The sequence below is a fragment of the Stenella coeruleoalba genome (genome assembly GCF_951394435.1).
Source record: "Stenella coeruleoalba genome assembly, chromosome: 7".
NCBI classification, from domain to species: Eukaryota; Metazoa; Chordata; class Mammalia; order Artiodactyla; family Delphinidae; genus Stenella; species Stenella coeruleoalba.
In genome coordinates, this window is record NC_137153.1 from 76139177 (window position 1) to 76166711 (window position 27535).

Genomic DNA, 27535 nt, shown 5'->3' on the forward strand with positions numbered 1-27535 from the left:
AGGTGTGGAGAGTGACCTCTGCTTGCACACAGGCTTCTTGGCTGCAGCAGCAGCCTTAGCGTCTGATCCCTATCTCTGGTGTCCGTGCTGATGCTGATAGCCATGGCTCGCACCCGTCTCTGGAGCTCCTTTAGGCAGTGCTCTGAATCCCCTCTCCTCGTGCACCCCCGAAACAATGGTCTCTTGCCTCTTAGGCAGGTCCAGACTTTTCCCCAGACTCCCTCCCGGGTAGCCGTGGTGAACTCACCCCCTGTAGGCTGTGTTCACGCCGCCAACCCCAGTCCTCTCCCGGCGCTCCGACCGAAGCCCGAGCCTCAGCTCCCAGCCCCGCCCGCCCCGGCGGGTGAGCAGACAAGCCCCTCGGGCTGGTGAGTGCTGGTCGGCACCGATCCTCTGTGCGTGAATCTCTCCGCTTTGCCCTCCGCACCCCTGTTGCTGTGCTCTCCTCCGCGGCTTCGAAGCTCCCCGCTCCGCCACCCACAGCCTCCGCCCGTGAAGGGGCTTCCTAGTGTGTGGAAACCTTTTCTCCTTTACAACTCCCTCCCAGTGGTGCAGGTCCAGTCCCTATTCCTTTATCTCTGTTTTTCCTTTTTTCTTTTGCCCTACCCAGGTACGTGGGGAGTTTCTTGCCTTTTGGGAGGTCTGAGGTCTTCCGCCAGCGTTCAGTGGGTATTCTGTAGGAGTTGTTCCACATGTAGATGTATTTCTGATGTATTTGTGGGGAGGAAGGTGATCTCCATGTCTCACTCCTCCGCCATCTTGAAGGTCTCCCCCCAAAAAATAAATCTTGATCTCTACCTTACACAATATATAAAAATCACTTCCAAATGGATTGTGTATGTAATATGAAAAGTAAAACAATAATAAGGAAGAGAACATAGAAGAATATCTTCATGATCTTGGGGAAGCAAAGATTTCTTTAAAAGGATGCAACAACACTAGCCATAAGTTAGAAGTAAAAACTTCTGGGGCTTCCCTCGAGGTCCAGTGGTTAAGACTTTAACTTTCAATCCAGGGGGTGAAGGTTTGATCCCTGGTCAGAGAGGTATTCATTTATAATACCGCCAACACAACTGTCCATCTACAATAGAGTATATAAATTAATGTAGTGTATTTATAAATGAAATACTGTACATCAGTGAGCAGGAGTGTATGATTGATGCATGAAACAACATGGGTGAATCTCACTAACACACAAAAATTTAGAGACAAAATTATACACACTGTATGATGCTATTTATGTAAGGTTCAAAAACAGACAAAACCAATCCGTGGTGATAGAAGTCAGGATAGTAATTACTTTTGGGGGGTAGTGTCTGGAAAAGGGGCATGAGAGAGGTTTATAGGGTGCTAGTAGGTGTTCTGTTTCTTGATATGTGAGGAGTTACATGAATGTGTTCAAAATTTGTGAAAATTCATTGAGCTGCACATATATAATTTGTGCATTTTTTGGAAAGTATGTTATATTAAAAAATAGATTACTTAAAAAAATATTATGCAAACCAAACAAACATAATTGTAAGTCTGGTAGAGTTCATGGGCCTACAGTTTGTGCCATTTATCCTGGGTCAAATTTCTGATTGAGCCAAACTGGTATATTCACTGTTCATACTCCTGCATTATTTCCTTCCTTGGGCTTCTGCCTATATCCTCTACCTGTCTGGAATTATCTCCCCACACCTTTTTACCATTCAGTCTTTCAACCCACTGTGGGCTCCACTTCTTTAGTGATTTTATTGCTCACCTGAATCACAAATCGGCTCATATTTTAATTACACTTTCTATGTATAGGTTTTGTCTCTTTAACGTTGTTCCATGGCTCCCAAATGCCAGTCTTTATAGATCCATACAAAATGACAAAAATAAGGGCAATGTAGCTTTTGTCCTAAAGCTAAATACATTGTATCTAACAGATCTTGTAGTTAGTTGACTTATTTACTCTCTTAGTATTAAGGTAAAGCTCTTTCATGGAACAATGAAATTAACTGATATGAGAAATTATGGTGGTTAAGGGTTCTGGGAGCTAGACTGGTTGTATTCGAATCCCAATGAGGCTGAGATCATTGACTTCTGCAGACTTCAGTTTCCTGAAAAACGGGGATGATAACAGTATATACACACACACACATAATGCTACATATAGTTATATATAGCAATAATAAAATATATAAAATTAATGTTTTATATATTTATAAAATGTCAGAACAGTTGCTATAAATTCTAAATGAAATAAATAAAGCCCTCATATCCATGTCTGGCACATAGTGTGCACTCTGTAAATGTTAGTCATTTTTATTGTTTAGCTGGGCAGAAGAAAAAGTTGATGTCTCTATCGTGTCTGTCCCTTCCATTTTTTATTCTCCAAGTTATTGATCTATGAAATTCAAAAGATTCAGACCCACTCAACTAGATTGTATGATCTCTGAGAGCATGGCCCATGCCTTATATTTCTTTTTTTTTTTTTTTTGGGGGGGGGGGTAGGAGTTTATTAATTAATTAATTAATTTTTCTTTTGCTGTGTTGCGTCTTCGTTTCTGTGCCGAGGGCTTTCTGTAGTTGTGGCAAGCAGGGGCCACTCTTCATCGCGGTGCGCGGGCCTCTCACTATCACGGCCTCTCTTGTTGCGGAGCACAGGCTCCAGATGTGCAGGCTCAGTAGCTGTGGCTCACGGGCCCAGTTGCTCCGCAGCATGTGGGATCTTCCCAGACCAGGGCTCGAACCCGTGTCCCCTGCATTAGCAGGCAGATTCTCAACCACTGTGCCACCAGGGAAGCCCGCCTTATATTTCTTTTAAGTATATAATATTATATGAGGAGCTGCTCAAATGGATTGATGAAGTACGTGTTTCTCTTTATAGTACCAATTTCTTCTAAGCCTGTTGGTATGCCTCTATGGTGAAATGCGATAAGATATATTTCTGTGTAGATATTTGCTTTAATACCATTTAATAATGTTAATTAAATATGAACCTTTTCAAAATTTAAAACTTCTATTGTAAATTCCATTTTCTTTTCAAGATAGTTTTTTCAACTAATAATAAAGAATAATCCTCTAAGGGCTTCCCTGGTGGCGCAGTGGTTGAGAGTCCGCCTGCCGATGCAGGGGACACAGGTTCATGCCCCGGTCCAGGAAGATCCCACATGCTGCTGAGCGGCTGGGCCTGTGAGCCATGGCCGCTGAGCCTGTGCGTCGCGTCCACAGCTTGTGCTCTGCAACAGGAGAGGCCACAACAGTGAGAGGCCCGCGGACCGCAAAAAAAAAAAAAAAAAAGAATAATCCTCTAAGAATAATAGCAAAAAGGCAATTGGGAAAAATCCCCCCTGAGGTTCAGACAATCTGCTGTCTTTTGGCATAATTAACTTTGGGATAAGAAGATCTTTGGAAAATGCACAGTGAAGGACAGACACCAAACACTGAGCGAATACTGTGGTTGAGTTTAATTAGCAGTGATCTTTATGACACTAAAGATTTTAAAACATAGCTGTCCATGACAATTGGTTGGGGCGAAGGAGGCAGCAGTAACTCTCTAAAAGATAAGCATTACAGCTTTAGGACGACATAGCAGAAACTACGAAAGGTGTTTCATCAATCTTGAAACTGTTCTAGAAAAAATTTGGAGATGTAGGAGTGGGAAGGAGGGACCTGAGAGAAGGAATCGGGGTTGTAAGTCTAGAAGAGTATCTTTGGAGAGAAGGAGGACATTTTCTTTCCCTTTTCCACCCTTATAATTCTCAATTAAAAAAAAAGAAAGGGCCTGCTTTGTATACACAACTTATACCTAAGACTCCCTGGAGATATATTTTTTTCAAGGCTAAAGTAAAGGAGTAAACTTAATTTCTTTGACAAATTTCAATTTAAACCATGTGTTAATCACAGGATGACTTAATGGGCAGAGTTGAAATTTTAAAGGAATATTCTAAATGGCAGAATCTTGAGTATAATCCTTATTTGAATCACAGAACCTTTCTTTTTAATTTCCTTTATAAGAAATTTAAATTTCCTGAGTAGGATGGTGGGGAAGATGGGGACACTATTTTGGAAGTTTTATTAGGGTGGCATAGAGGCACAGGTGCATAGCATAATTATTCTATCTACACTCAATTTCATTGCCAAGTGGGGCCAGTTGGTGCTTCTAAGGATTCCACTTGACTGACAGATCACAGAAACTTGAGCACTGAGGCATGAGGCATGATACGACTGCTCATGTTTCCAAAATTTGAAGAAAGCCTAAATTTCAAGGGATGGGGGCAACTCAATCAACATTACTTGGAGAGGTTCACAATCCCCTAATACAATTTTTGTCAAGGCTCTTCAGTTGAGCTCCAAATTCAGATCTGTGCCATGACCTATAGCCATTATTATTCTGTCAATAGGCTTTAACCACATTTTGTCTTAAGAATAAGGACATAAAATAGCCAATTTTGGCAATTTTGGCAATAGTTCATTGTTAAAAGCTGCTTTTCAAGAAGAGGAAAAAACACTGCTGTTTCTCAGAATTATTCCTGTTTATATGGTACATACATATGGTGAATGACATGTGCATTTTGATCAAATGCGTCGTTGTTTATGTTCCCTACTTTTCCTTTATTCTTTCTTAGTGGGGGGATAATCATCTGACCCTAGGTACAGATCTAGGCTACTCCCACGTCTTTTCTGTTTGTAAGGTAAACGACTGTCCTATGGTCATTTTAAGTCATAAACACAACTTTAATTCAGTCTCGACAATGTCCAGGGCCATGTAAAGTTAAAACTGCAAATATAACATCAAATCTCTCTTTCCTGAAATCTGAAATCTCTTCTGTTTCGGCCTGAAGCCTACAGTAGGAGAGGAAGCAAGTTTGTCTCCTCTTCCTCTATCATGTTCCCTGCTTGCCTCCTTCCTAGAGTCAAATGTAGCATGGGAGAGGGGAGAGATAAAAGGATAAGACTGTTGACTCTTGGCTAGCTGGCTTTGGCTCTTTGACTTGGCAGATGGTTAATGCCAGCCTCTCTTGGAAATCCTGGAAGGCAGGGACTTGGAACAAAAATGGACTCTTGCTCCTGTGTTGCAGTCTCATGGACTCTTCCCTTGCTGGGTTTCTCTCGCCTGTAGATCATTTTACCTTCATGGATGCATCTGTAACCCAGGTGTTAACAAGCAACTCCTTGCTCAGTCCTCAGATATCATTGGGTGTGCATCCAGCTTCTACTAAGGTCACCTCATACATCTATGTGGCCCAACTCTGTAGGACCCAAGAATAACAGAGGTCACTCTGTCTTGAATAACTCACTTTAGTCAACAGGAAACATCCCATGTCTCTTGCTTAGGGAAGCTCAGAGTGGGTAATGCAGTACCAAAGTGGCAGCTCCCTCTTCGATCCCCCACCAAAACAATTAAGTTAGTTAAGCCCTCTCTTACTATCTATATTTCCCCAGGACCATCCACACTCTGCCTTAGATGCCTCTAGCAGGAGTCAGGCAAGAGTCTTCTGTTACTCCCAACTATAGGAAATGTACTTTGAACCATGCTCAGATTCTTCTTTGTGTCATCCATCTACTTGCATAGTCTGATTGGCATGCAGCTAGTTCTTTGGGGCCATTTCTTTGTAAAATTCTGTTTGGAGTGCGGTGTGTCTCATGCTTACCTTTTTGACTGCAATCTATTATACTGCAGTCCTAAGAAACAAAGGCAGGAAGACTCCAATTCAATCATCTTGCTGCCTGTGTTTCATGGCTTGCAATTATTATTTATTATTTATTATTTCAGCTGTTTCTCACTGTAGCAAGAAATAAGCCCCCAAGAAACAGACATGTCAACCCCTTTTTCCTGGTGAAAAACAGAGTTTGGAAAGGTTAAATGACAGGCTCAAGTTCATATAGCTTTCACTGAAACTATCTATTTATTTGAATCCTCCCTGGGCTGAACTCTTTAAAGGATCTTGTATTCATGTTTGTATCCTCAGTACTTAGTGCATAGTAAGCAATAAATAAGCATTTATTTGTTTTTTTTTTGGCTGCTCCACGAGGTGTGTGGGATTTTAGTTGCCCAACCGGGGATCAAACCCCCACCCCCTGCAGTGGAAATGCAGAGTCTTAACCACTGGACCGCCAGGGAAGTCCCAATAAGTATTATTTATGGAATCAATACATCTGGGACTTCTAATGCCTAGTGAAGGGGTTCAGAACATGCCACCCCAAAATACGCCACTTTGGCATTTATTTTGAGCTGAAGGCACTTGAGAAACAGCACATGCAGGAAGGGCTCTCTGACCTTTTTGTACCTAAAAGCAGGTCATAAAATGTCCTATGAAAAAGGTGCCCTCCTTGTACTGAGAAGAACATTCTTATCACCAGAGACTGGGATTCAACAGTTAAATGGTTCTGTACAAACAAATCTACTAAAATAACCCTTATCTCCCATTAGGTTCCCCATATATTTCCTAGTCACCGTTCCACAATTTACTGTTTGTGGCCTAAGACCATTTGTCTTGTCACATCCCCACAATTTATTGTTCTTTGTTTAAAAAGATACATAAGCTTTCAGGCTTATGGCTTCTTTGAGTCTTCATTTTCCTTTTGATGACTCCCATGTGCACATAAAAATACTAAACTAAATTTGCATGTTTTTCTCTTGTTAATCTGTCTTATGTCAGTTTAATTCTTAGGCCAGTTATAGAACCTAGGATAGTAGAGGGAAGTTTTTCCTCCTTTGCACTAGTCAAGTTCTTTTTCCACTGTACATCAACTTGCCCCCATGCAGGGTGTCTGTTGTGACCTCCATGTCAGCACAACTGGTTATCCCCTAACAATCCAGGACTATTTCAGTTTAAGGCCAACCGAGGATCCAAAGGTTTGGATTTGAGTAAACTAAAGATGTTCAGAGCTCTTTGAGAGTTATTCTGGTCCATTCTACACTTAGCTTGTAACAAGCAACATTTACTGAGGTACTGTATGGATTATGAGAGAACCAACTATAAATAGGCAAGATTCCATGTCTTGCAGCTCACCTTGGAGCAGACTGGAAACTCAGGAAAACTCTGGAAATTATAGAATCTTTTGTAAACGCATGACAGTTTTGCCTGGAGCTTTTAGAAGGTACATTAATCCCAGAGTGGTAAACCCTCATGCCTATAGGGTTGGGCAAGTAGCACACATGAATAAAGTGGATCAGGTGGAACACAATAGGGAGAGGTGAGGAGTGTGGTAAACCAGAGAACACCTGCCCTATCTAAAGGTAGCAAGAACTACCCAACTCTGGCTGAAGTGAGCATAGCAACTCAGAGATTTCTAATTTTTCCGAAACGCTAGAGATCTGTATTTATTTTAAATGTAAATTTTCTCCATTTGAAAACACAGTGCTGGCCAGACAACATATCAGAGCGTTAGCAGGATTAGCCTCTGCCCTAGATGGATTCTGGAGCCATTTCTTTCTCCTCATTCCACCCCTACCTTCTCTTTTCTTGGGACATGGCTTGGGACTGAAATGGACTCGAGATTAGGAGCTGAGGTAAGGACTGCTGCTCAGCCTTATTCCCTTCCATGGGTCTTTATCAAAAGGAGAGCTGTGCCCCATTTCATTTCATTTCATTCTCTCAGAGAATAGGGGAACTTATGTTTAGAATTACCTTCAGCTTTTGTTCAAGGATGAAGTCCTTCCTTTAAGCAGGACTGCAAGAGACTTCCCATGACAGTCTTAACATCTATCTTGTTTTTTTTTTTAATATTTATTTATTTAAGCTGAGCCAGCTCTTAGTTGCAGCATGCGGGATCTTTAGTTGCGGCATGTGAACTCTTAGTTGCAGCATGCATGTGGGATCTAGTTCCCCGACCAGGGATCAAACCTGGGCCCTCTGCACTGGGAGTGCAGAGTGTTAGCCACTGGACCACCAGGGAAGTCCCTTAACATCTGTCTTATATGCATATTCATACATTATTATCGTTCACACAAATTTGAAAAGTATTCACCTTCTGAGTAATTGCTAGCTGGTTGTCCTGTTAATGGCCATTAAATGATGGCTTGTTACAAGCCATGATGATAAGCAGTTTATAACACAGGTATTTCTTTAAGAGTCATTCTCCCTCTGCTTTAGATTCCTATTTCCACGCTCATCTTGTGGACATCAGGGGCTCTGGATGTGTATTTATCTGCTTCAGGTTGCGTGATTCTCCCACTCACCCAGTTGCTTGTTTTAGAGCTATCTTGGTTCTGAATGCAAATATTCAGTACCTTTAAGTATTATAACCTATGTTTAATCATTTAGCCCGCTTTGTGGAAGGTTTAGATACTCTGGAGCACTGAGCGATAAATTGTTTCTTTGTTTTTTAATTATTTAGGTTACAGCTTTGAGACTCCAGGAACTTTTGATGTCAGATATTAACAATAAACAAATTGTAAGCCTAGCTTTTTTGTGGCATTGTGGTTATTACATGCTTAAATTAATTTGATAAATGTATCAGTGTATACCACTTATGTGGCATGAATACACACATGCATATACATATTTTTATCATAAATAAAAGACATGGCACTTTAAAAGATCAACTTTAACTGGCTAATGTATTCCATAGATTGTAAAGAAATGAAGCTTTCATTAAATGCTTGCATTTACGATTCAGTTGGTGTGGAGAGATTTTCATTTCTGACCTAGATACTTCAAGTGGCTTGCTTCTGGGAAAAATAATAGGTAGTTAGACAACAACAACAACAGAAACCCATGTCCTAATTGGGTTTTCAGAATCCCTAAAATGTTTTATTTTCATATCCATTGTTTTGAAATTGTGTCACTAGGTTAAGAAAATAGTTTTCTAGGGTAAATCAGAATTTAATTGCTAGTTTGCAAGTGTCTGGTGTACATGTATTGCATTTCACTTCAATCAAAATATTTTAGGTTCTATTGCAATCCTAATAAATTGGGGACCCCAAGGTTTCAGTCTCTGAAGAATGTGGCATTTCAGAAAAACTGTTCAGTAGGCAGTCTTGTCTCTTCCTCCACATTAAAAAGGAAATCTGTTCTTGTATCTCTCAAAGGATATTACAGGGATCCAAATCAGAATCATCATATCCTTTTTTTACCTTCTCCCCATTCTTTACATTTTCTTATTCACAACTAACTACCCCTTCCCCATTGCCATGCACTCCCTACCTATACTCTCTCCCCAGTCTATATGATTTTTTATTTTATTTTTTTGCGGTACGCGGGCCTTTCACTGTTGTGGCCTCTCCCGTTGCGGAGCACAGGCTCCGGACGCACAGGGTCAGCGGCCATGGCTCACGGGCCCAGCCGCTTCGCGGCATGTAGGATCTTCCCGGACCGGGGCACGAACCCGTGTCCCCTGCATCGGCAGGCGGACTCTCAACCACTGCACCACCAGGGAAGCAGTCTATATGATTTTTACTCTCTATCTTCCCTCCTCCCTCTCTCACAGCTCTTTATTTGTGAGTCACCTTCACCTCTTTCTCTGATTTGTTCCCTCCTCCTTTTATGTCAGTCTGAGAGATGGAAGGGAATAGGGAAGGGTGAACTGGTCTTGTAATTACCGAATGGTGGCCTTGGGGAGATTATGTAACTATTTTCCCTTTAATGATTTTTATCTTAACGGCATATGGCATTAAAGAGTTTTAAATCTGGCTTGCTTCAATAATATGGATTAAAATACAAAGACATTGGTATATTTGGTTCATAACTGAATGCTTTGGAGAGGATGAGATTGGGCTTTTTATCACTAAAATGGTGTTATTCTCTGAAGTGGTGTCAGTATTATCATACTACTCCATTCTGTGCCTATTAGGGCAATAAGGCTATCTAGGCTTTGTGTCTCCAAATTTTTCAACCTTTATCAATGGCAACAGAAGAATTTATCAGTGGTAATTAGAGTACTGCTCAGCCTTCAAACCGCTCCACAGTCTGGCACTGGTTCTGGTTTCCTGCCTTGTCCTAGCCCTGTTCCCCATGCCGAATACATTATTTATATCTCTATTAATAGAGCAAATTGCCTTGAATTATGGATATTCATGTACACACAGTCTGCCTTAATGGATGATAAGCTCTATAGCATCTTACACATAACACAGGCTGAATAAATGACTGTTGGGCTGACTGGAACTATTTATAGACTCTCAAACTTCAGGATAAATCCATGATGTGACCTTGTTTGTTCAGTGACTAGCAGGGTAGCTGCATATGGCACGTATTTTTGAATGAGAGACAGAGCAGCAGTAAAGCTAGCATCGTCAGAATTTGGAGAGTCTTCTCTCTACTAAACTCAGCAAATATTTCCTGAACGAAGATTATGTAAAAGACACTGAATGAGGTACCATGGGAAACACAAACTTAAGAATGTCTCAGTGTTCACCTCTGGGTATCTTACTGTCTTTGTGCATACAGTTTCATTTATATGGAATATAAGATGAAACAGAGAAAGCTCATTATTTCCTGGCCTGTTAAAATATCTGTAAGGTATGAATGCATATGTGTATTTGGAGTATCTTCCATGTGGATTCACCACTTTCCTTAACTGGCATTACTTCTCAATTATTTTCTAGGGATTACCATAAAATTGGTAAACACAATTATATACTTAATGTTTGAAAGAGGAATGAAGGGTAAACATTCCTTAGACTCTTACTACTGAGGAAACCAGACCAGCCATTCAAGTGATGAACCCTGTGACATCTAACAACTACTGGTGAGTCTTTAGTCCCAGAATGTTTCCGCTCCCTGAGCTGGATAACTTTGCTGTTGGTAACCACTAACAGATTCAAACTCCCCCTGGGAGGGTGGTCTCGGTTTTGCCAGTCTTCCTGGCCTTTATAACTTCTTTATAGTTTGGCATTTCCTCCTTGATCAAAATTCCTGTGTCTTGAAATATTCTTCAATAGCTATGTAAGCTGTGTTCCGTGAACTCTGGCTGAACTTGTATGCAATCTTGGTGGAAACCTTGAGCTTCATGGTATCTTCTGTGTACAATCTATTTTATAGAAAAATGGAAAATTGAAACTGGAAGGGACTTTCTGGAAGTGTTAGTAATAGGACAAGAGGAGGACTAGTGCAGTGGTAGTCATAGTCGGATTGTAGTGCTAGTAAAGTATAGCAGTAATCATAGTGTTATGGGCTGAATGGTGTCCCTCCTTCCACCCCTGAAATCATATGTTGAGTCCCTAACCCCCAGTACCTCAGAATGTGACTGTATTTGGAGATGAGACCTGTAAAGAAGTGATTAAGTTAAAATGAGGTTGGCAGAGTGAGTCCCAATCCAATCTGCCTGGTCTGATAAAAAGAAGAGGTTTGGATACACAGAGAAGTACTAGGATGTACACATAGCAGAAAGACCATGTGTGATGGTTAATTTTATGTACTGACCTGGCTAGACCACAAGATGCCCAGATATTTGGTCAAAATTATTTGGAATCTTTCTTTCAGGGTGTTTTTGGATGAGAATTACATTTCAGTCTTCGAGTAAAGTATATTGCTCTCCATAATGGGGATGGGCCTCATCTAATCAGTTGAAGGCCCGAGTAGAATAAAAGGCTGATGTTCCCCCAAGCTAGAGAGAATTTTGGCAGCAGACTTCCTCCAGATTTTATCTATAATATCAGCTCTTCCTAGTTTGTCAGTAGACTGCCTTTAGACTCAAATTGTAACTCTTTTCCTGAGTCTCCAGCCTTCAGGCCTTCCCCCATCAGATTTTAAACTTGCCAAGCTTCCCTAATCACATGACCCAATTCCTTAAAATAAATTTGGACTCCTTGTCTCTGAGTCCAAATTTCCTCTTTTTATAAGGATGCAAATCATATTGAATTAGCCCTCCCTCCCCCACCCTGCTAATGACCTCATTTTAATTTGATTATCTCTGTAAAGACCCTGTCTCCAGATAAGACCACATTCTGAAATACTGGGGATTGGGACTTCAATGTGTAGATTTTGGGAAGACATAATTCAACCCATAACAGGTGGTGATTAAATATACTTGTTTAATCCATAACTTACTGCACATTGAAATAGAATCATGTTGAAACTAGAGGAGAAATGGATGCCTAACAAGAGATCCTAGACTTGGAAACAAGTGCAGGAGGTAGTGAGAATTTAAATTATCTTCATTTGGAGAAGCTGTGAGTGTGTATTCAGCAAAGGAGCTACATTATGTTATTTGGGGACATTTTAGAAGAAGGTCCATGCATGGAGAGAACAGTGTGGGGACAGCAAAAAGAGATGGACCATGGAAGTTACATGAGGTTGTTGTGGTCACTCAGGAGCATTCAGCCCAGTTCCAGGACTTGTCCTCACTTTCATTTAGGACTCCACCCACCCTACCACCTCAAGTCATATGGTTGGTGCTGCATAATTTCCCCAGTCCTAAAGTTAAGTGTGAACATATGGCTACAGCTAAGCCAAGTGAGTTCTCTTTCTCAGGACTCTGAACACTGAATGAAGTAACTTGAGTACAAAATAACAGTAATGATTGGCATGCATTTATTAATTTCAGCAGTAGCAGTAGCCTGAAAAGAAGGTCTAGCAATTCCAGTGGTCTTGGTTCCCATCCTGACCTGGTTCTGAGTTTTTCTTCAGCCTTCCTGTAGATTTTGTATTCTTTCTGATGTAACAACTTCCTTTTGCTGAACTTGGGTTGATTTCTGATGCTTTTGATTGAAAATTTCTATTTCTTTTATTGAGGAATAATTGACATACAGCATTACATTAGTTTCAGGTGTACAACATAATGATTCAATATTTGTATATATTGTGAAATTATTACCACAATAAATCTAGTTAATGTCTGTCATCATACATTGAAATATCCTAATTGATAAAATGTTTTCTTAGTGATAATACTTGTTCTTTCAGGATTTATATAACTTGCACTAATATCTGTACATATCCTAAGATAAGAGGAAGCAATAATAAGTAGATTCATTAAACAGGCCCTTTTAAAAATTTCTTTTGGACAAGAGAAAAAAAATACACACACATATACATATGAATATATACATGTATATATAATTATAAAAATATGTTATAACAGGGCTTCCCTGGTGGCGCAGTGGTTGAGAGTCCGCCTGCCAATGCAGGGGACACGAGTTCGTGCCCCAGTCCGGGAAGATCCCACATGCCACGGAGCGGCTGGGCCCGTGAGCCATGGCCGCTGAGCCTGCGCGTCTGGAGCCTGTGCTCCGCAACGGGAGAGGCCACAGAAGTGAGAGGTCCGCATACCGCAAAAAAACAAAACAAAACAAACAAACAAACAAAAATATGTTATAATAATATATAAACTATATATTAAGTATATACTTTGTATTATATATTGTATATATTATAAATATATTTAAAAATATATAACATGTATTTCTTTTTTTTAATCTTAAATTAAACATATTTGGCTGAGAAGTGCTGTTTATAGTAAGATGAAGGAATGGGAAACCATGCTAGGGAATACTGCAGAAAGGCTCAAGTGCTTGTGAAATCCAAGCCTATTGGTCTTTTTCACCCCTTTATACACACACACACACACACACACACACACACACACACACACACACACAGATGTTTGTTGCCAAGTTATAATGATTGATAAGTTAAAGACTCAGTTTAATCAACAAGTGCTAGGTTGGAAAGAGGGTTGCAAACATAACTTTTCTCAGTGAATCTACTAAAGAACAACCTGTGTCTATGTGTGTATCAAGAACAACAATGAAGTATTTAGAATTTTGTTGAGAGACATAATGACTAGTCATACTAAATCAGAACTTATGGTGGCATATAGGTATCTGTCAAATGCTTAAAAACAAAACCAAATATTTACCAAATGCTTCTTACTCTCAAGTCACTGTGCTTATCTGCAATAATATAAGGGCAAATAAGACCAGGGCTGAGGCTTGAAGGAGCCTGAAATGCAAAAATGTGAAATCTAATCATATTTGTGGAATTACAAGCATATTTTCAATTACTCCTGGGCACTAATACCATCAAACAAAAGTAAGAACTTTTGAAATTGACAGACCTTCACGATAGAGTCTAAGGAAAATTTCTTGGGCTACTAATTTTTCCTGTTCTAAACATTAAATTAGTTTTGGTTGCAAGATATATATGGTATATGCTGTAAGGGCTATGTACAATCTTCATATTTTTTTTTACATCTTTATTGGAGTATAATTGCTTTACAATGGTGTGTTAGTTTTTGCTTTATAACAAAGTGAATCAGTTATACATATACATATGTTCCCATATCTCTTCCCTCTTGCGTCTCCCTCCCTCCCACCCTCCCTATCCCACCCCTCTAGGTGGTCACAAAGCACCGAGCTGGTCTCCCTGTGCTATGCGGCTGCTTCCCACTAGCTATCTATTTTACGTTTGGTAGTGTATATATGTCCATGCCACTCTCTCGCTTTGTCACAGCTTACTTCCCCTCCCCATATCCTCAGATCCATTCTCTAGTAGGTCTGTGTCTTTATTCCTGTTTTACCCCTAGAGATTTAAATGGGTACTTCTATCCAGAGCAACCTACCCAGAGAATTCTCTAACTTCCCTCCTCTGTTTTGCTTACTGCTATCTGATTTACTTTCCATGAGAAAAATATACATGCTGAATATGCTGCAAACATGGTAAGTCACACGGGAAGTCACATAAGAGTTGGAAAGAGACAAAATAGTGTAGTAAAAACAATGCTGACCTAGGAGTCAGGCAAGCCAGTTTCCTTAGCTAGCTGGCTTAAGTTATCACTTGGCCTTTGAGAGGCTCAATTATCTCTGTTGTGTCACAGAAATAGTAACAATTCTTCTTTTATCTATCTCACTGAATTGTGTAAGGCTCAAATGCAAAAATATTGTAAGTCCTGAATACCTACACAAATGTGAGTCACTATGGTTAAATGATGTCACAGATTAGAGGAACTGTGCTGAAAGATTTTCAAAGCTGCTGCTACTACTCTCTAAAAGTCTGAGTAGATAGCGTTCACATATTTTTATCTTTCAGATGGGTGTGGGAGTGAGGTGGGACAGAGGAGCTAGAGGAGAGAGTCAAGTTGAATATGTGAAATTTACAACACACAATAAAATGCACTAAGACTTTGAAGGTATTCACTACATTTTTTTTTATCCCATCCCATGACATGTTTGCAATAGATTTCCTCTAATTATTCCCGAGGCAAGTGAAAACACTGAGTGATACAGGTGGCTTTAAACAATTACCTCTGAAAAAATAAAAAATGCTTTAGTTGCTGGCCCATGGAAAGAAAATTAATATAAAACAGGCAATCACAGTGTATCTTCCATTGCTTAAAATAGAATTGACCCATCCCATAACTTCAGCCTTCATAGTAACCTTAGCTGATAAGTAGGTTTGGAGAAAAACTAAATAAACCAAGATGTACTGCTCTCCTTCCATCTCCTAACAAGAACAGAAAGTCTGAGTCATAAAATAGAGGCCCTAGCCACTAGTTAGAATTTAAGACTTGTCATTTTCTGTGGAGTCAATTCTTAAACATGGTGTATAAAAAAAAAAACTCTAGGCTTTAATGACTGATGTTTTTAAGGAATGTGTATGTGTGTATGAGTGTGTGTGTGTATTCTGATATGGGCTGAGGCTGCGTTTTTGGTGATTTCCACTCTTAAAACATTTCAACCTTAACCAAAGTCACCCACTCTACTATTTTCTGGCCTTAAAAGAGGTGAAGCTAAAAAACAAGTTATTTTTGTTTTTTGTCCTGTCCCAAATCCCAAGTTTTCTGCTTGATTGGTTAGCGGCTGGATTTTATTTACATGGCAAGGAAAAGGCAAACATTACAAAAGTTTAATTAAAAGCTATCAGAGCAAATATATTCTGAATTATAATGTAAATGTGACTCTTTTACTAACCATGGTCATCTGGAGTACTTGACCTTATGTATGAAACACTTAAACTTTCCTATGCATAACCCCCATAAAACTGATTAGTAAAAATTCTAATATTTCTTCTTGTGAGTCCCCTCTCCCAAATAGTCTAAGAATCCTGGTTCAAAGATGGCTATAGTGGTGTGACTTCTGACTCTACTGCTGTTTCTTCTTGCTGCAAATTAATATCAAGGATGAATATTGGTCCTGCACAGTCTGATAGATGCTATACTGCTGCTGGAATGGTCTAGTGAATCCAGGTTTTTGACCAGGCCTCATGTTGGATCCCAAGTGAATAACACGTTTTAGTTCACACTTTGATGCTCAGTGACTGTTTTCCAAAGTACAACTGCTGTGCTTAGCTGCCTAGGTTGGAGGAACTTCTAGCATTTGTCATACTGCTCAAACCAGCCCTCCCTCATAAACATTTAGGCACTAGTGTTAGTGCTGCATCACCAGTCCCCACAGACACCCCCAATTTTTTACTTTATTTTCCATGATTAAAATTTTTCACTTTACATATTGGTTAGGGTTCAGGGACGGGAATCCTTACGCAGTTTGGGCCACCTTCATCCCAAGGAAAACTTCTGCTTAACAGGATGTGGGCAGATTTGTTTAGCTACTGGAACAAAACCAAAGGCCTTATATTCTTCTACCAGAACAATGGGTAGATACTTGTTCTATATTGTTTTTTACCTGGGAGGGTCACTTAATTGACTCTTTACAGCTCAAAGAAGATCAAACAAACAAACAAACTTCAGCTCTACCCCACACAATTGTAATATCTGGAAGCATTTACAGTAGAAAGATAAATACATAGGCACTTAGAGCAACTGGCCTTCTACTGCTCTGTGTGTCATTTTGATCTGGCCTATAATGTCAAAATGTAACCATACAAAATAAATGATTTAGTAAGTTCAATTACTGTAGATACCCATACTATATAATGAATAATATTTTAGATACATTTGCTAGGAAATTATTTTAGTGCTTTTTCCACATTCAGTCATCTGAAATATCTGACCTTTGTTCTATACTTTGTTCAAAGAGGAGCCACTGTTACATTACATGACCAGAGAATTAGAAGCAGAGTGGTACATAGCCTCTCTCTAGTTTGGGAATTGCACCCGCTGTACTGTTTCTGATCTACTGAGTTATAAAAATTCAGAAAACTATTTTTATCTTCAATGAAATCTCATTATGTACCAACAATGAAATCAGCTCTTGAATTTAAAATCTTAGTTTATGGAGTATGTTGCATCACAGTCAATATTTACATGTGGCACAGTTGCAGAAGGAAATTGCTCAAACCAAAGCCATCCATCAGGAAAAGGGAGATTCCTGTAATAACTATTATGTTAATAAGATTTACCAAGTAGAAGAAGAGAATTGTGTTTCACCAGATAGGGAAATAAAATGCATTTGGTTTTATGACTTTCTTATCATTTAATTTTTCAATGAATGTCTAATTCAAATTTTCGCTATATTTATGGGCATCATTTTCAGCAGTACTCACTCTAGCTGTTTGAACTGAGTGATCCTGGATTTCCCAGAAGCTGTAAATGCCAATAATTAAAATATTTCTAATAATGATAATTGTTGTCTTGGAGGGAGTTATCCCTGATTCAAGGCTGATTTAGGATACCTAGGTGACATGGAGTTAGATGACACTCTTTTCCCCTAGAAAGTATATCTTTGTAATTACTGATTCCAAAAGTGTTGAGAAACTTTATGAAAAAAAAAAAGAAACAACTTAAGTGTGGTTCACAGTTCAGATGTTCACAGGTATGTCTGGTGGATTTGAGGTTGGAGTGTGCCTGTGTTAGAGGCGGGGGCACAAGTCGATAATTTTATGAAGCCAGGTGGAGTCCTGGTAAAGAATTCACCATAAGGAAAATGTTCAGCCGAACAAGTCAGGCTCAAGTACCGGCCAAATGTCAGAAGGTCCATGAGAGTGAAAGAGGTGTTAGAATGTGGCAGCTGATACTAGAAATCAGTCCTAATGAAACCATTCTGTGTGTCAGTCCAAGGAGAAAGAAAACAAAAAACCAAAAACGTCATCTCACTATCTTTGCAACCCTGAGCCCCAGGACCCTGCTGCTTTTCACCTCCACCCACTATTTCTTTCTTTCATTTTTTTTTTTTAATAAGGGAAATAGAATCTTCTCTTTTTTAAAAATTTTGTTTATTTTTGGCTGCGTTAGGTCTTCGTTGTTGTGCATGGGCTTTCTCTAGTTGTGGCGAGCGGGGGCTACTCCTCGTTGCGGTGTGCAGGTTTCTCATTGCGGTGGCTTCTCGTTGCGAAGCATGGGCTCTAGGCGCACGGCCCTCAGTAGTTGTGGCTTGCAGCCTCAGTAGTTGTGGCTCGCAGGCTCCAGAGCGCAGGCTCAGTGCACGGGCACGGGTGCATGGGCTTAGTTGTTCTGCGGCATGTGGGATTTTCCCAGACCAGGGCTCGAATCTGTGTCCCCTGAATTGGCAGGCGGATTCTTAACCACTGCACCACCAGGGAAGTCCTGCTGCCCAATATTTCTGAGAGTGCCCAAAAAGGGCATCACAAACAGGGTGTATTATTCCACTTGCCACTCTCTATGAACATTACTGGCTGGGAACAATCTTGGGGTGACAAAAAACAGTGGTAGGAGCATAGTCTGCAGAGTTCTGGCATGGCCAAGGGTGCCACCAGTGTTGGGATCAGTGTGCTAAGCCCAGGAATGATTTCTAAGACCTTCTTGAGCTATTCTGACATATTGGGCAATGTGGGGATAAAGGAACACTCTGAAAGGCTCTGGAATTCTTTCAAGAGCATATCTGAGTATAAGTGACAATGTGACATTATTTGTACCCACAAACTAAAAAAGTCAAGAGACATTTGGGTGAATATTATTTATTATCATTTTATTAGTAGTTTTATGATAATCTTTGTTGGACAGGTCTTGATAACCAAGACATGACTCAAATATAACTTCAACTCATGCCTCCTCCATTCCAAATTATGTAATAGCAATTGTGTGCACACATGCAAACACACACACACACATTTCCTGATTTATAACTTTGGACAGCTTTCTTCTTAAGAAGTGAGATGACATGCTTTCATGGATTGTGTCCTTTTCCTAGCCATCATGGTGTTGTACGATGACAGTTGAATACTTATAAAATAAGAGATAGACTATACCCAGTAGAAAAGCAAAGAGTTTTGATGTGAAACAAGACACAACGGAGGGAAAATACACATAGATGTTCTAGGAAGATCATTTTAATAAAAATTATAGATTTTAAAATATAGGGATAATTTTTCAAATACATACCATGTGTCTTCTTAGGATTCAGTAACATCAGTACAACACTTAGCATTTATCTATCATCTACTATGTGTCTGAAACTGCCAGGCATGAGATACACAAAGACAATTAAGACAGAGACTCTGACATTAAGGATTTCCCAACATAAAAGGGAAAAATAACTGCAGTAAATAATAACAATACTGTGTGACACAGAAGAAAAAGTGAGTAACTGCGTTTGAATAAGTGATTTGGGACAGCTTCTCAAAGAAAGGCTCTCTTATCCTGGGTTTGGAAGATGAGTCAGGTAAGGCCATTTCAGTTAGAGGAAACTGTGTGTAAAAGCAAGGTTGCATAAAACAGATTTTTAATCATTGGAAGAAAGTCTTGCAGTTTTTCCCATGGGCTATATAATTCAAAGAGCCACAGGAAAGCTAGTATGATGAGAATTTAGGGAGCATTTTGGAGAGTGCTGGGGATAAAGATAGAGAAGTGAGCTTTAATTAAGTCAATGAGAGCTATGGTAAGGTATGGTAATGGATTTTATATTGCAAGCAATGGGAAACCATTGAAATGTTTAAGTAAAGAGTGACATATTCAGATTCATGAATTAAAAAATAAAAAATAGCACTACCAGACACCCTTTCCTGCCTGGGCCCCACTTTGAAACCCTTTTTCATATGCTCATTTGCATGGTGCGTGATCATCTTTTCTCAAATTTGTGATCATCTTAGCCCTTTGATATTACAGATATTAATTGTTGAAAAACAGATTTTATTTCATGAGTCCATTCTTTTATTATATTGTTATAATGATTTTTGCCAAAGTAAAGATATTTTGAAGTTGAGAAGTTATGCATAGCTTTTCATTTCTAAGATCATTTTTGAAACAGTAGAAACGTGACTTCTTGGTAGAATCTAGTGTTTCAGTATTTGTGGCAATAAATGTGGTCTCTTGGTTTTTCAAATATGGTGAAGACTATTTGAAAGGAGAAGGGGTTTAGAGCTTTCCATTATAGGAGGAAGATTCTAGATCTTGGTGAGTTTACTGCGACATGTGGGAATCCAGAGCCCATTTTAGTTCTAGTATATTTTTAAACATGCTAAACTCAGGAAACAATGTTAAAGACTATGTTTTTGAAGATGTAGCTTGCTTTATATTTAAAACACCATACAGCAAAAATAAATGGGTACTTGAAGTAAATTGGCCTAGAATCATAAATTCCTATTCTAATTCAGAATGGCTCTGATTTAGAGATAAGTAAGCTTATAAATTGTGGTTACATTGATTACCATTTTTATACTGACCACAGTTTGAATAGTGATGTAGCAATTTTTGCCAGTATTGTGAACAATTTAAGGCTTCAAAATATCTGTTGTGCAGTGCCTGCATTTAATGGGCATTCGATAAATATTTAGTTGCATCATAGCAGTTCTCATTGTAATAAAGCGCTTTCTTAAGCTGGTTATTTTTATTTAATATTCACAATTTTTATGCGACCTTTGGAACTTTCTGATAATGGGAAAGTAGTATAGGCAGTTACTCTTCACTATTGTAAAGAAGATAATCCATATTTTCTCAACAGACTCTTTTCCCATCCAACGCTGTTCATGTCTCTAATCGGATTCCCTTAATGTTTCTAGAACACATTTGGTTCCACCTTTAGTTTAACAAACATTTATCCAGCCACTACTTCGTACAAGGCACTGAGACATATGCAAAGAAAACATTAGTCAGCACTGGTTTTATCATTCTGTATGGGTAGGTTCCAGTTGCTTAATATGTGAGCCCAGAGTCTTCGATTATCTGGGAGCAGAGCTCATTTTTCTCTCATCCTCTTCCTTTTCTTTTCCCCTGCACCATCTTTTAACAAATTCTTGTATACTTAATTCCAATTTCTTATCAACAAATTGCAAGTCACTTTTACTGAGAACACTTAGAAATCAGAAGTAACTGAGGGTTAGGAAAAGAGAAATGAGAAAAGTTAAATGGTGGTTCAGCTTAGTGGCTAAGAGGTCTGGCTCGGGTGTCAGACTTGGGTTCAGATTCTCCCCTTATCACGCACTAGTGTGTGACCTTGGATGAGGTACTAGACATCTAGAAATCTTTCTTTCCTTATCCATAAAATGAGGCTAATACTAACATCTATCTCATAAGCTGAGGCAGCAACCTCTGCCTTCATACCACATTCTTTTCTTTATTAAAATGGTGAGAACTTAGATGTGTTTCAGAAGATCCTTTAGCCAGAATAACTTCTGGAAATAGCCCATAATATATTAACATGTATATTAGAAAAAAGGCTTGAAAAAATTGCTCCTCAGTTGTGCAAAATAAGCTAGTGTATGGAGAGCCTTTTGAACATTCACTTTTAAATCTGTGTCCCTGAAATTATAGTGTAAACTGAGATGATAGGCGTTAGAGCTCTAAATTGTAAAAATCAGAAAGGACCAGACACTTTTAAACAATGCCACTTATTAACATGCATGCTCTTTGCAATAAAGCTAATAATATTATAATTTATAGTTTATAAATTCAAATTTTAAACTACAGTTTATAATTTTCATATTGAAACTTAGAGAAAGTGCTCTTCTGAAAAGTTCATAGTAAGTGAGGGATGAAAAAATGAAATTAATTGTATAGTATCCAATCTTATTAACTTAAGATGCCAAATGGCATTTATTTCATGTGCTGTCTTTATTTTAGCAATGGTTAAAAAAAGTCTGTGAGAGCTTTCTCAGAGTTATCCACTAGCTCATGTTCCCAACAGATAGATTTCTTCAATAAGGTCTCAATTTCCACCTCTATTCCTACATTCTTTTATGAAGGAAGCTTGAAGAAATTAATTCTTGTCCTTGGACGTGGAAGAGGACACTGTTCTGCTTTTTGTAGGAGGTATTATTATGTGTATTTCGGTACATTTCCCAAATATTCAGTAGGCATGAGTGGCCACACAAATGAACATATACATATGTCTAGTAATCACTTAAAAGCCACACCTATAAGCTTCTAATGCCTGATGTTTACAAACAGCAGGTAGAAAGAGGCTGTGTACAAAAAAATACATGCACTTCAATGTTTATTTCATCTGCTTGAAATTAAGCTTATTATATCTATAACATATAGCATGAAGTATATCAACTATTTTGAACTTAATATTATGCATAATATATTCATAAGCATTATAATTTTTTAGCATTTAGTTAGTTTTAGATGAGAGGTTAAAAGCTTTAGGATGCACAAAAAATGGTTAACGTTCTGTAAGAACTCTGGGAAATGATTGAAGACATGCCAATGAGAGACTGGAGGAGAGAGCAAATAGCCTAGGATACAAAACCAGAACAAAGAACATAGGAACAAGAGAAAATTGATTAGAAAAGGCATTGGGGGGGGAAGCAAACAATATGGGAATTATTAAACCAAAGCATCAAGCAACCAAAAGCTATAATCAAGGTAGAAGTTTGCAGTTCAAATATGTATTATGCCTGTAAGAAGTGTAATAGATATTAGAGCCCTGAGTATAATGCATCAACAAATAAGATATTTTGTTTTTAATTATCAAGATCTTCAAGAATGTTATGTTAGTTATATTTCCAATAAATAATGTTCCCCAAGTGTACTGGGTCTGACAATTAATTTACTTTTGAAAATTGAGCCCTTCCTTAGTTATAGGAATAGATTGGAATGTTTCTCCTCCCCTGCTTGCAGAAACCCATGAGTTGTTCTCTTTGTGAACACTGAAAATTTATTGTTTTAGCCAAGTGAAGGGTGTCCATTTTCGGTCAAGGAGTTACCTGGCTGGTTATCCTGAAGCAGCGGTTCTCAAAGTATGGTTAGAAGACCAGTAGCAGCAGCAGCATCACCTGAGAACTAGTAAGAAATGCAAATTCTCTGGTTCCAACCAGGTCCTACTGAATCAGAAACTCTGAGGGTGGGACCCAGACAAATCTTAAGAATCAGTGTCTTACAGGGTCACACTTACTGACTAGGTGTCAGATAAGGAAAGAACATGATGACATATGTGTGGCATATTTAAAACACTTTATGAAACACCTATGAAGACCTAAATCAAAGTCCTCTCCTTTAGGAAATGTTCTCTGATCACATTAATGGAAATGAAACTGTATTTCCTCTATTCTGCTGCTACAGAAATCTCCCCAGTAAGGATAGGCCCGGTTTCTTATTCATCTTTGTTTTCCTTGCAGTGCCCAGCATGTCGCCCTGTAATTGATACGTTTAAAAATTAAAATTAAATTGAATGAATGCCTAAGATAAACAAATGTGGGGCAACTTATTTCACTATGTTCCAATTCTTATTTTAGAGTGAAAGGAATTCAAACATGACAGTAAAGGGGGGAACAGAGCATATACTAATAAGGTAAAAAGGAGAAAAGGGAAGAGAAGAGGTATGGAGAGAGCTAGACAGGAGGAAGTGTCAGGAAAAGACTGAGGGCTTTACCCTAACTTTATCCCCGAGTATTGATTTTCCTTTGACTTGCAGTACCTGCTCAAATTAGTTATTAGCTATTTCATAGAGCTGTAATAAAATTTTTTTCAACTAAATTTTCAACAAAAAATTACTTAAAAATTTTTTTGGATTCCTACTGAGTGCTGGGCACTGTGCTTGGAGCTGGTAGAACAGAAAAGGAACTCAGTCCAGTGCAGGTTCTCAACCTTAGCAGTATTGGTATTTGAGTCTGGATAAATCCTTTACTGTGGGTGCTGTCCTGTGCATTGTAGGATGTTTGGCAGCATCCCTGGGCTTTAGCCACTAGATGCCAGTAACACCCCCTCCCCAATCCTGACAATCAAAAATGTCTCCAGAAATTGCCGAATCCCACCCCCCCACTGAGGGACAAGATCTCCTCCAGTTAAGAACCACTGGCCTAGTGGAAGAAACAGACAAAATATAGAAGTTTCTCACACACTGTGATAAGTGCCATGATGCTGTAGGGTTGATAGGAGTGCAGTGAAGGGGCACCTCACAAAGACTGTGTGTACGGAGGGAAATTAGGAAAGACTTAGGGCAGGTGAAGTGGCCTGGAATCTTGAAAACTGAGCAGCAGCCTGTGGGAGATGTGAAGGAGCATGAGGAGGAGGGAAAGGAGGAAAGAAGAAGAGTGAAGAGTGATGGGGAATTACTGGTCCAGGCTGAGGACGGGGAAAGAGAAAATGCACAAAGGCCTGAACCAGCATATTATATTAAAGAACCTAGAAACCAGTAAGTGCAGTGTTATTGAAGCATGAAGTGCGAAGGGAGGAAAGGGGACTTTGCAGCCACGAGGCTACAGAACACATTTTTCATAGCCCAAGGTCACTCTTCTATTCCCCTTTTCAGTGAGGTTATCATCATCTATTTTTCTCTTATCACTGCTGGGGAGCCCATTAAATACTTGCCCTATACTTGGTCCCAACAGTTCATAGACTGTAGCATCCTTTATTTCTTCACCTAGTGCTAAAATCAGTTGAGATTTTGCAGAATCTCAGGTGTGTTTTTCTTCAGATTTGGGACAGAAGCATTTAAAAAGATTCATAATACTTGAAAGTAGAGAAGAAAATAGCTTTGACAATTTGTTCCTTTATTCAGCCTGAAACTTTTTATAAAGGTAAAAAATAATTTTAAGGATAAATATCGTTATCATTTTATTTGAGCTCTTTTGATTTTGGGAGCCTTTGGAAAACAGATCAGTGTCTTTTTTTATTTTTTTGACTTTTATTTATTTATTTTAAACATCTTTATTGGGGTATAATTGCTTTACAATGGTGTGTTAGTTTCTGCTTTATAACAAAGTGAATCAGTCATACATAAACATATGTTCCCATATGTCTTCCCTCTTGCGTCTCCCTCCCTCCCACCCTCCCTATCCCACCGATCAGTGTCTTTTTAATGTTTATCACGATGTCTGATATACAGAAGGTGCTCAATAAATGAATGTTTATTGAATAAATATATTTACATTTATTTTAAATAATAATAAAATTTAGGCTTTTCTGCCTGTATATACTATATACTATATCAAAATGCCATAGACTGAGTGGCTTACAAACACAGAAATTTATTTTTCACAGTTCTGGAGGCCAAGAAGTCCAAGATCAAGTTGCCAGCAGCTTGGATGTCTGGCGATATCCCAATTTGTGGTTCATGGATGTCCATCTTTTCGCCATAACTTCACATGGCAGAAGGGGCAGAGGGTCTCAGGGGTCTCTTTTATAAGGCACTACTCCCACTCCTGAGGGTTCTGCTCTCATGACTTAAGCACCTCTCGAAGACCCCATTTCCTAATACTATAATATTAGGGATTAGGTTTCAATGTATGAATTTTGAGGGGACACAAACATTCAGTCTATAACACATTTCTGTAGAGCACAATACAGGATAAACTTTCCAACGATGTGATCTCGTTTGATAACTACAACAACCCAGTGAGGTAAATAAGGAATTGTTTTTAACTCCATTACAAGTTGTGTCTTATCCTGGACCCAATATTGTCCAAGCCGTACTTTCCTACTCTACACTGAAAGAAAACTGTTAACAGAAACATTTTCTGCATTGTATAAGTGCTTGTTCTTATCGACGGAAAACAGAGAGGGTAGGCATTATAGGTACATATTTTCAACTTTTTAAAGTCCTAGAATCATAAAACAATAAAGGAGGGAGGAGCCTTAACAGTCAAACCTTTTGATTTCACAGGTGAGGAAACTGAGGCTACATAGCTACTTAGTGTAGAGCCAGGATTATAACCTGGGTCTCTGGAGCCCTATGCTTGAGTGGGCACATAAGAACTTACTAATAGGTGTGTTTACCTGAAAATTCCATGTCTCTATAAGTAGCAGACCACCACACATCTGCACAGCAGAAGCCCGGATTGTGGAGGTTTCTCTGTACAGTGTGGCCTCTATAAAAGGATATGTTCCAGAAGAAAGTGGGCTTCAAGGACATGAGAAACAGCATGTTCAAAAACACACACATATGCCTATTCTTTCTACCAGTATTAAACAATGCTATCCAGGTGCCCAAATATAATAACCTGTCTGTTTCATCTTCCCTAGAACAGGATGCAAGGGCCTGGAGAGGTTAAATTTTACATAGGGTTCTGTTAGCCAAGTCAACATCTGTTTGCTTCTTAACAATGAGTCATCTCCTTATAAGTAGGGCAGGAGGGCAGCTGGAATTTCCCAGCTGATTCTTTGCTCACTGCTTCCTGTCTCTGCTGCTCTTTATCCTTCATGGCACATGGCACAACTTCACTGGCAAAAAAGTAAAACAGATACCACCCAGGGTAGTTGCCTCTACTGACTCATATGCCTTGGGCTTGTGTTATGGTAAAATGAAAGTCTGACTTTAACAACAGTGTGAATAATTGAATTTCTTCCCAAGCTTTATTGCTCAATATTCCACCCAGAAAGGAACCCAGACCACACTCAGCCTATCAAAGCTCATCTGTGATTAACACATGCAGAACTTGTCACAGGTGATGCAGATGATTATCATGGATGGATCATAGCTGCAAGAGAGAAAAACACTTTGAGCTGTTGTGGCTGTGTCCTCTCTCTCTCTCTCTCTCTCTCTCTCTCTCTCTCTCTCTCTCTCCCTCTCTCTCTCTCTCTCTCCCTCTCCCTCTCTCTCTCTCTCTCTCTCTCTCTCTCACACACACACACACACACACACACACACACAGACAGCACAAAACAAAGCAATCTTTAAAACCAAAGACCAAATAAGTGTTGATACACCAAGAATGCTTCACTAGTCTGGCCTGTTGCTAAAACTTGAAAGCAGTAGGGTCTTGTTTAGGTAGGTGTGTGAGTGTGTGTGTCCTCCTCTAGAAGGGGGCAACCCTGAGAATAGAAGGAAAGGATCTTGTTGAAGATACATTAAATTCCTATTGCAGTTAGTTTGTCTGGGGCACTCACTTTATCACTTAAAATAACATACTCCCTTGCACAGCTGTTATTTTTGCATTCCATGTATACAGCTTGACTTATCCAATGGCCTTGCTTTAAGGATGTTCATCATATCTTATTGATCCTTTCACTGTCTGGGACAGACAGAATAAATGCTTAACAGATACTACTTAAACTAAATGAACTCTATGAATTCAAAGTTTTAAGATGCCACTTAATCATGCAAGCTTTGTCCTTTAAGACTTTACCTGCCAAGGGAAAAGTCAAGACCTTGTAAAGTCACAGTGGGATTAAACTCTAGCATTTATTCATTTTATAATTGGCATTTTGACCCTAAGAGCTTTCTTTTCCTCTCTGATGCTTAAAAACAAAGAAAAGCAAGACAAGACAAAACCAAAACTAAATAAAGCAAAACCCCTCTGACTTCAACAAAAGAGCCCAAAATAATGAGTAAGTCTCTAGTCTAGACCAGTAGCTGTCCCTCACAATATGTGGGCCCAGGGCACAA

General features: G+C 39.1%; 1 protein-coding gene across 4 annotated transcripts in view; it reads left to right on the plus strand.

The window, feature by feature from the left end:
- The window catches only part of TMC1 (transmembrane channel like 1), a 387898-nt gene that overhangs the window by 112878 nt on the left and 247485 nt on the right, over nt 1-27535 (plus strand). For 3 of the 4 annotated variants that reach the window (XR_013829012.1, XM_079925955.1, XM_079925956.1), the window contains exon 3: nt 10523-10665. The exons of the other annotated variant lie outside the window; for it this stretch is intronic. The gene's annotated coding sequence lies outside the window, so the exon portion shown is untranslated. The remainder of the gene's footprint in view (nt 1-10522; nt 10666-27535) is intronic. 4 annotated transcript variants of the gene reach the window in all.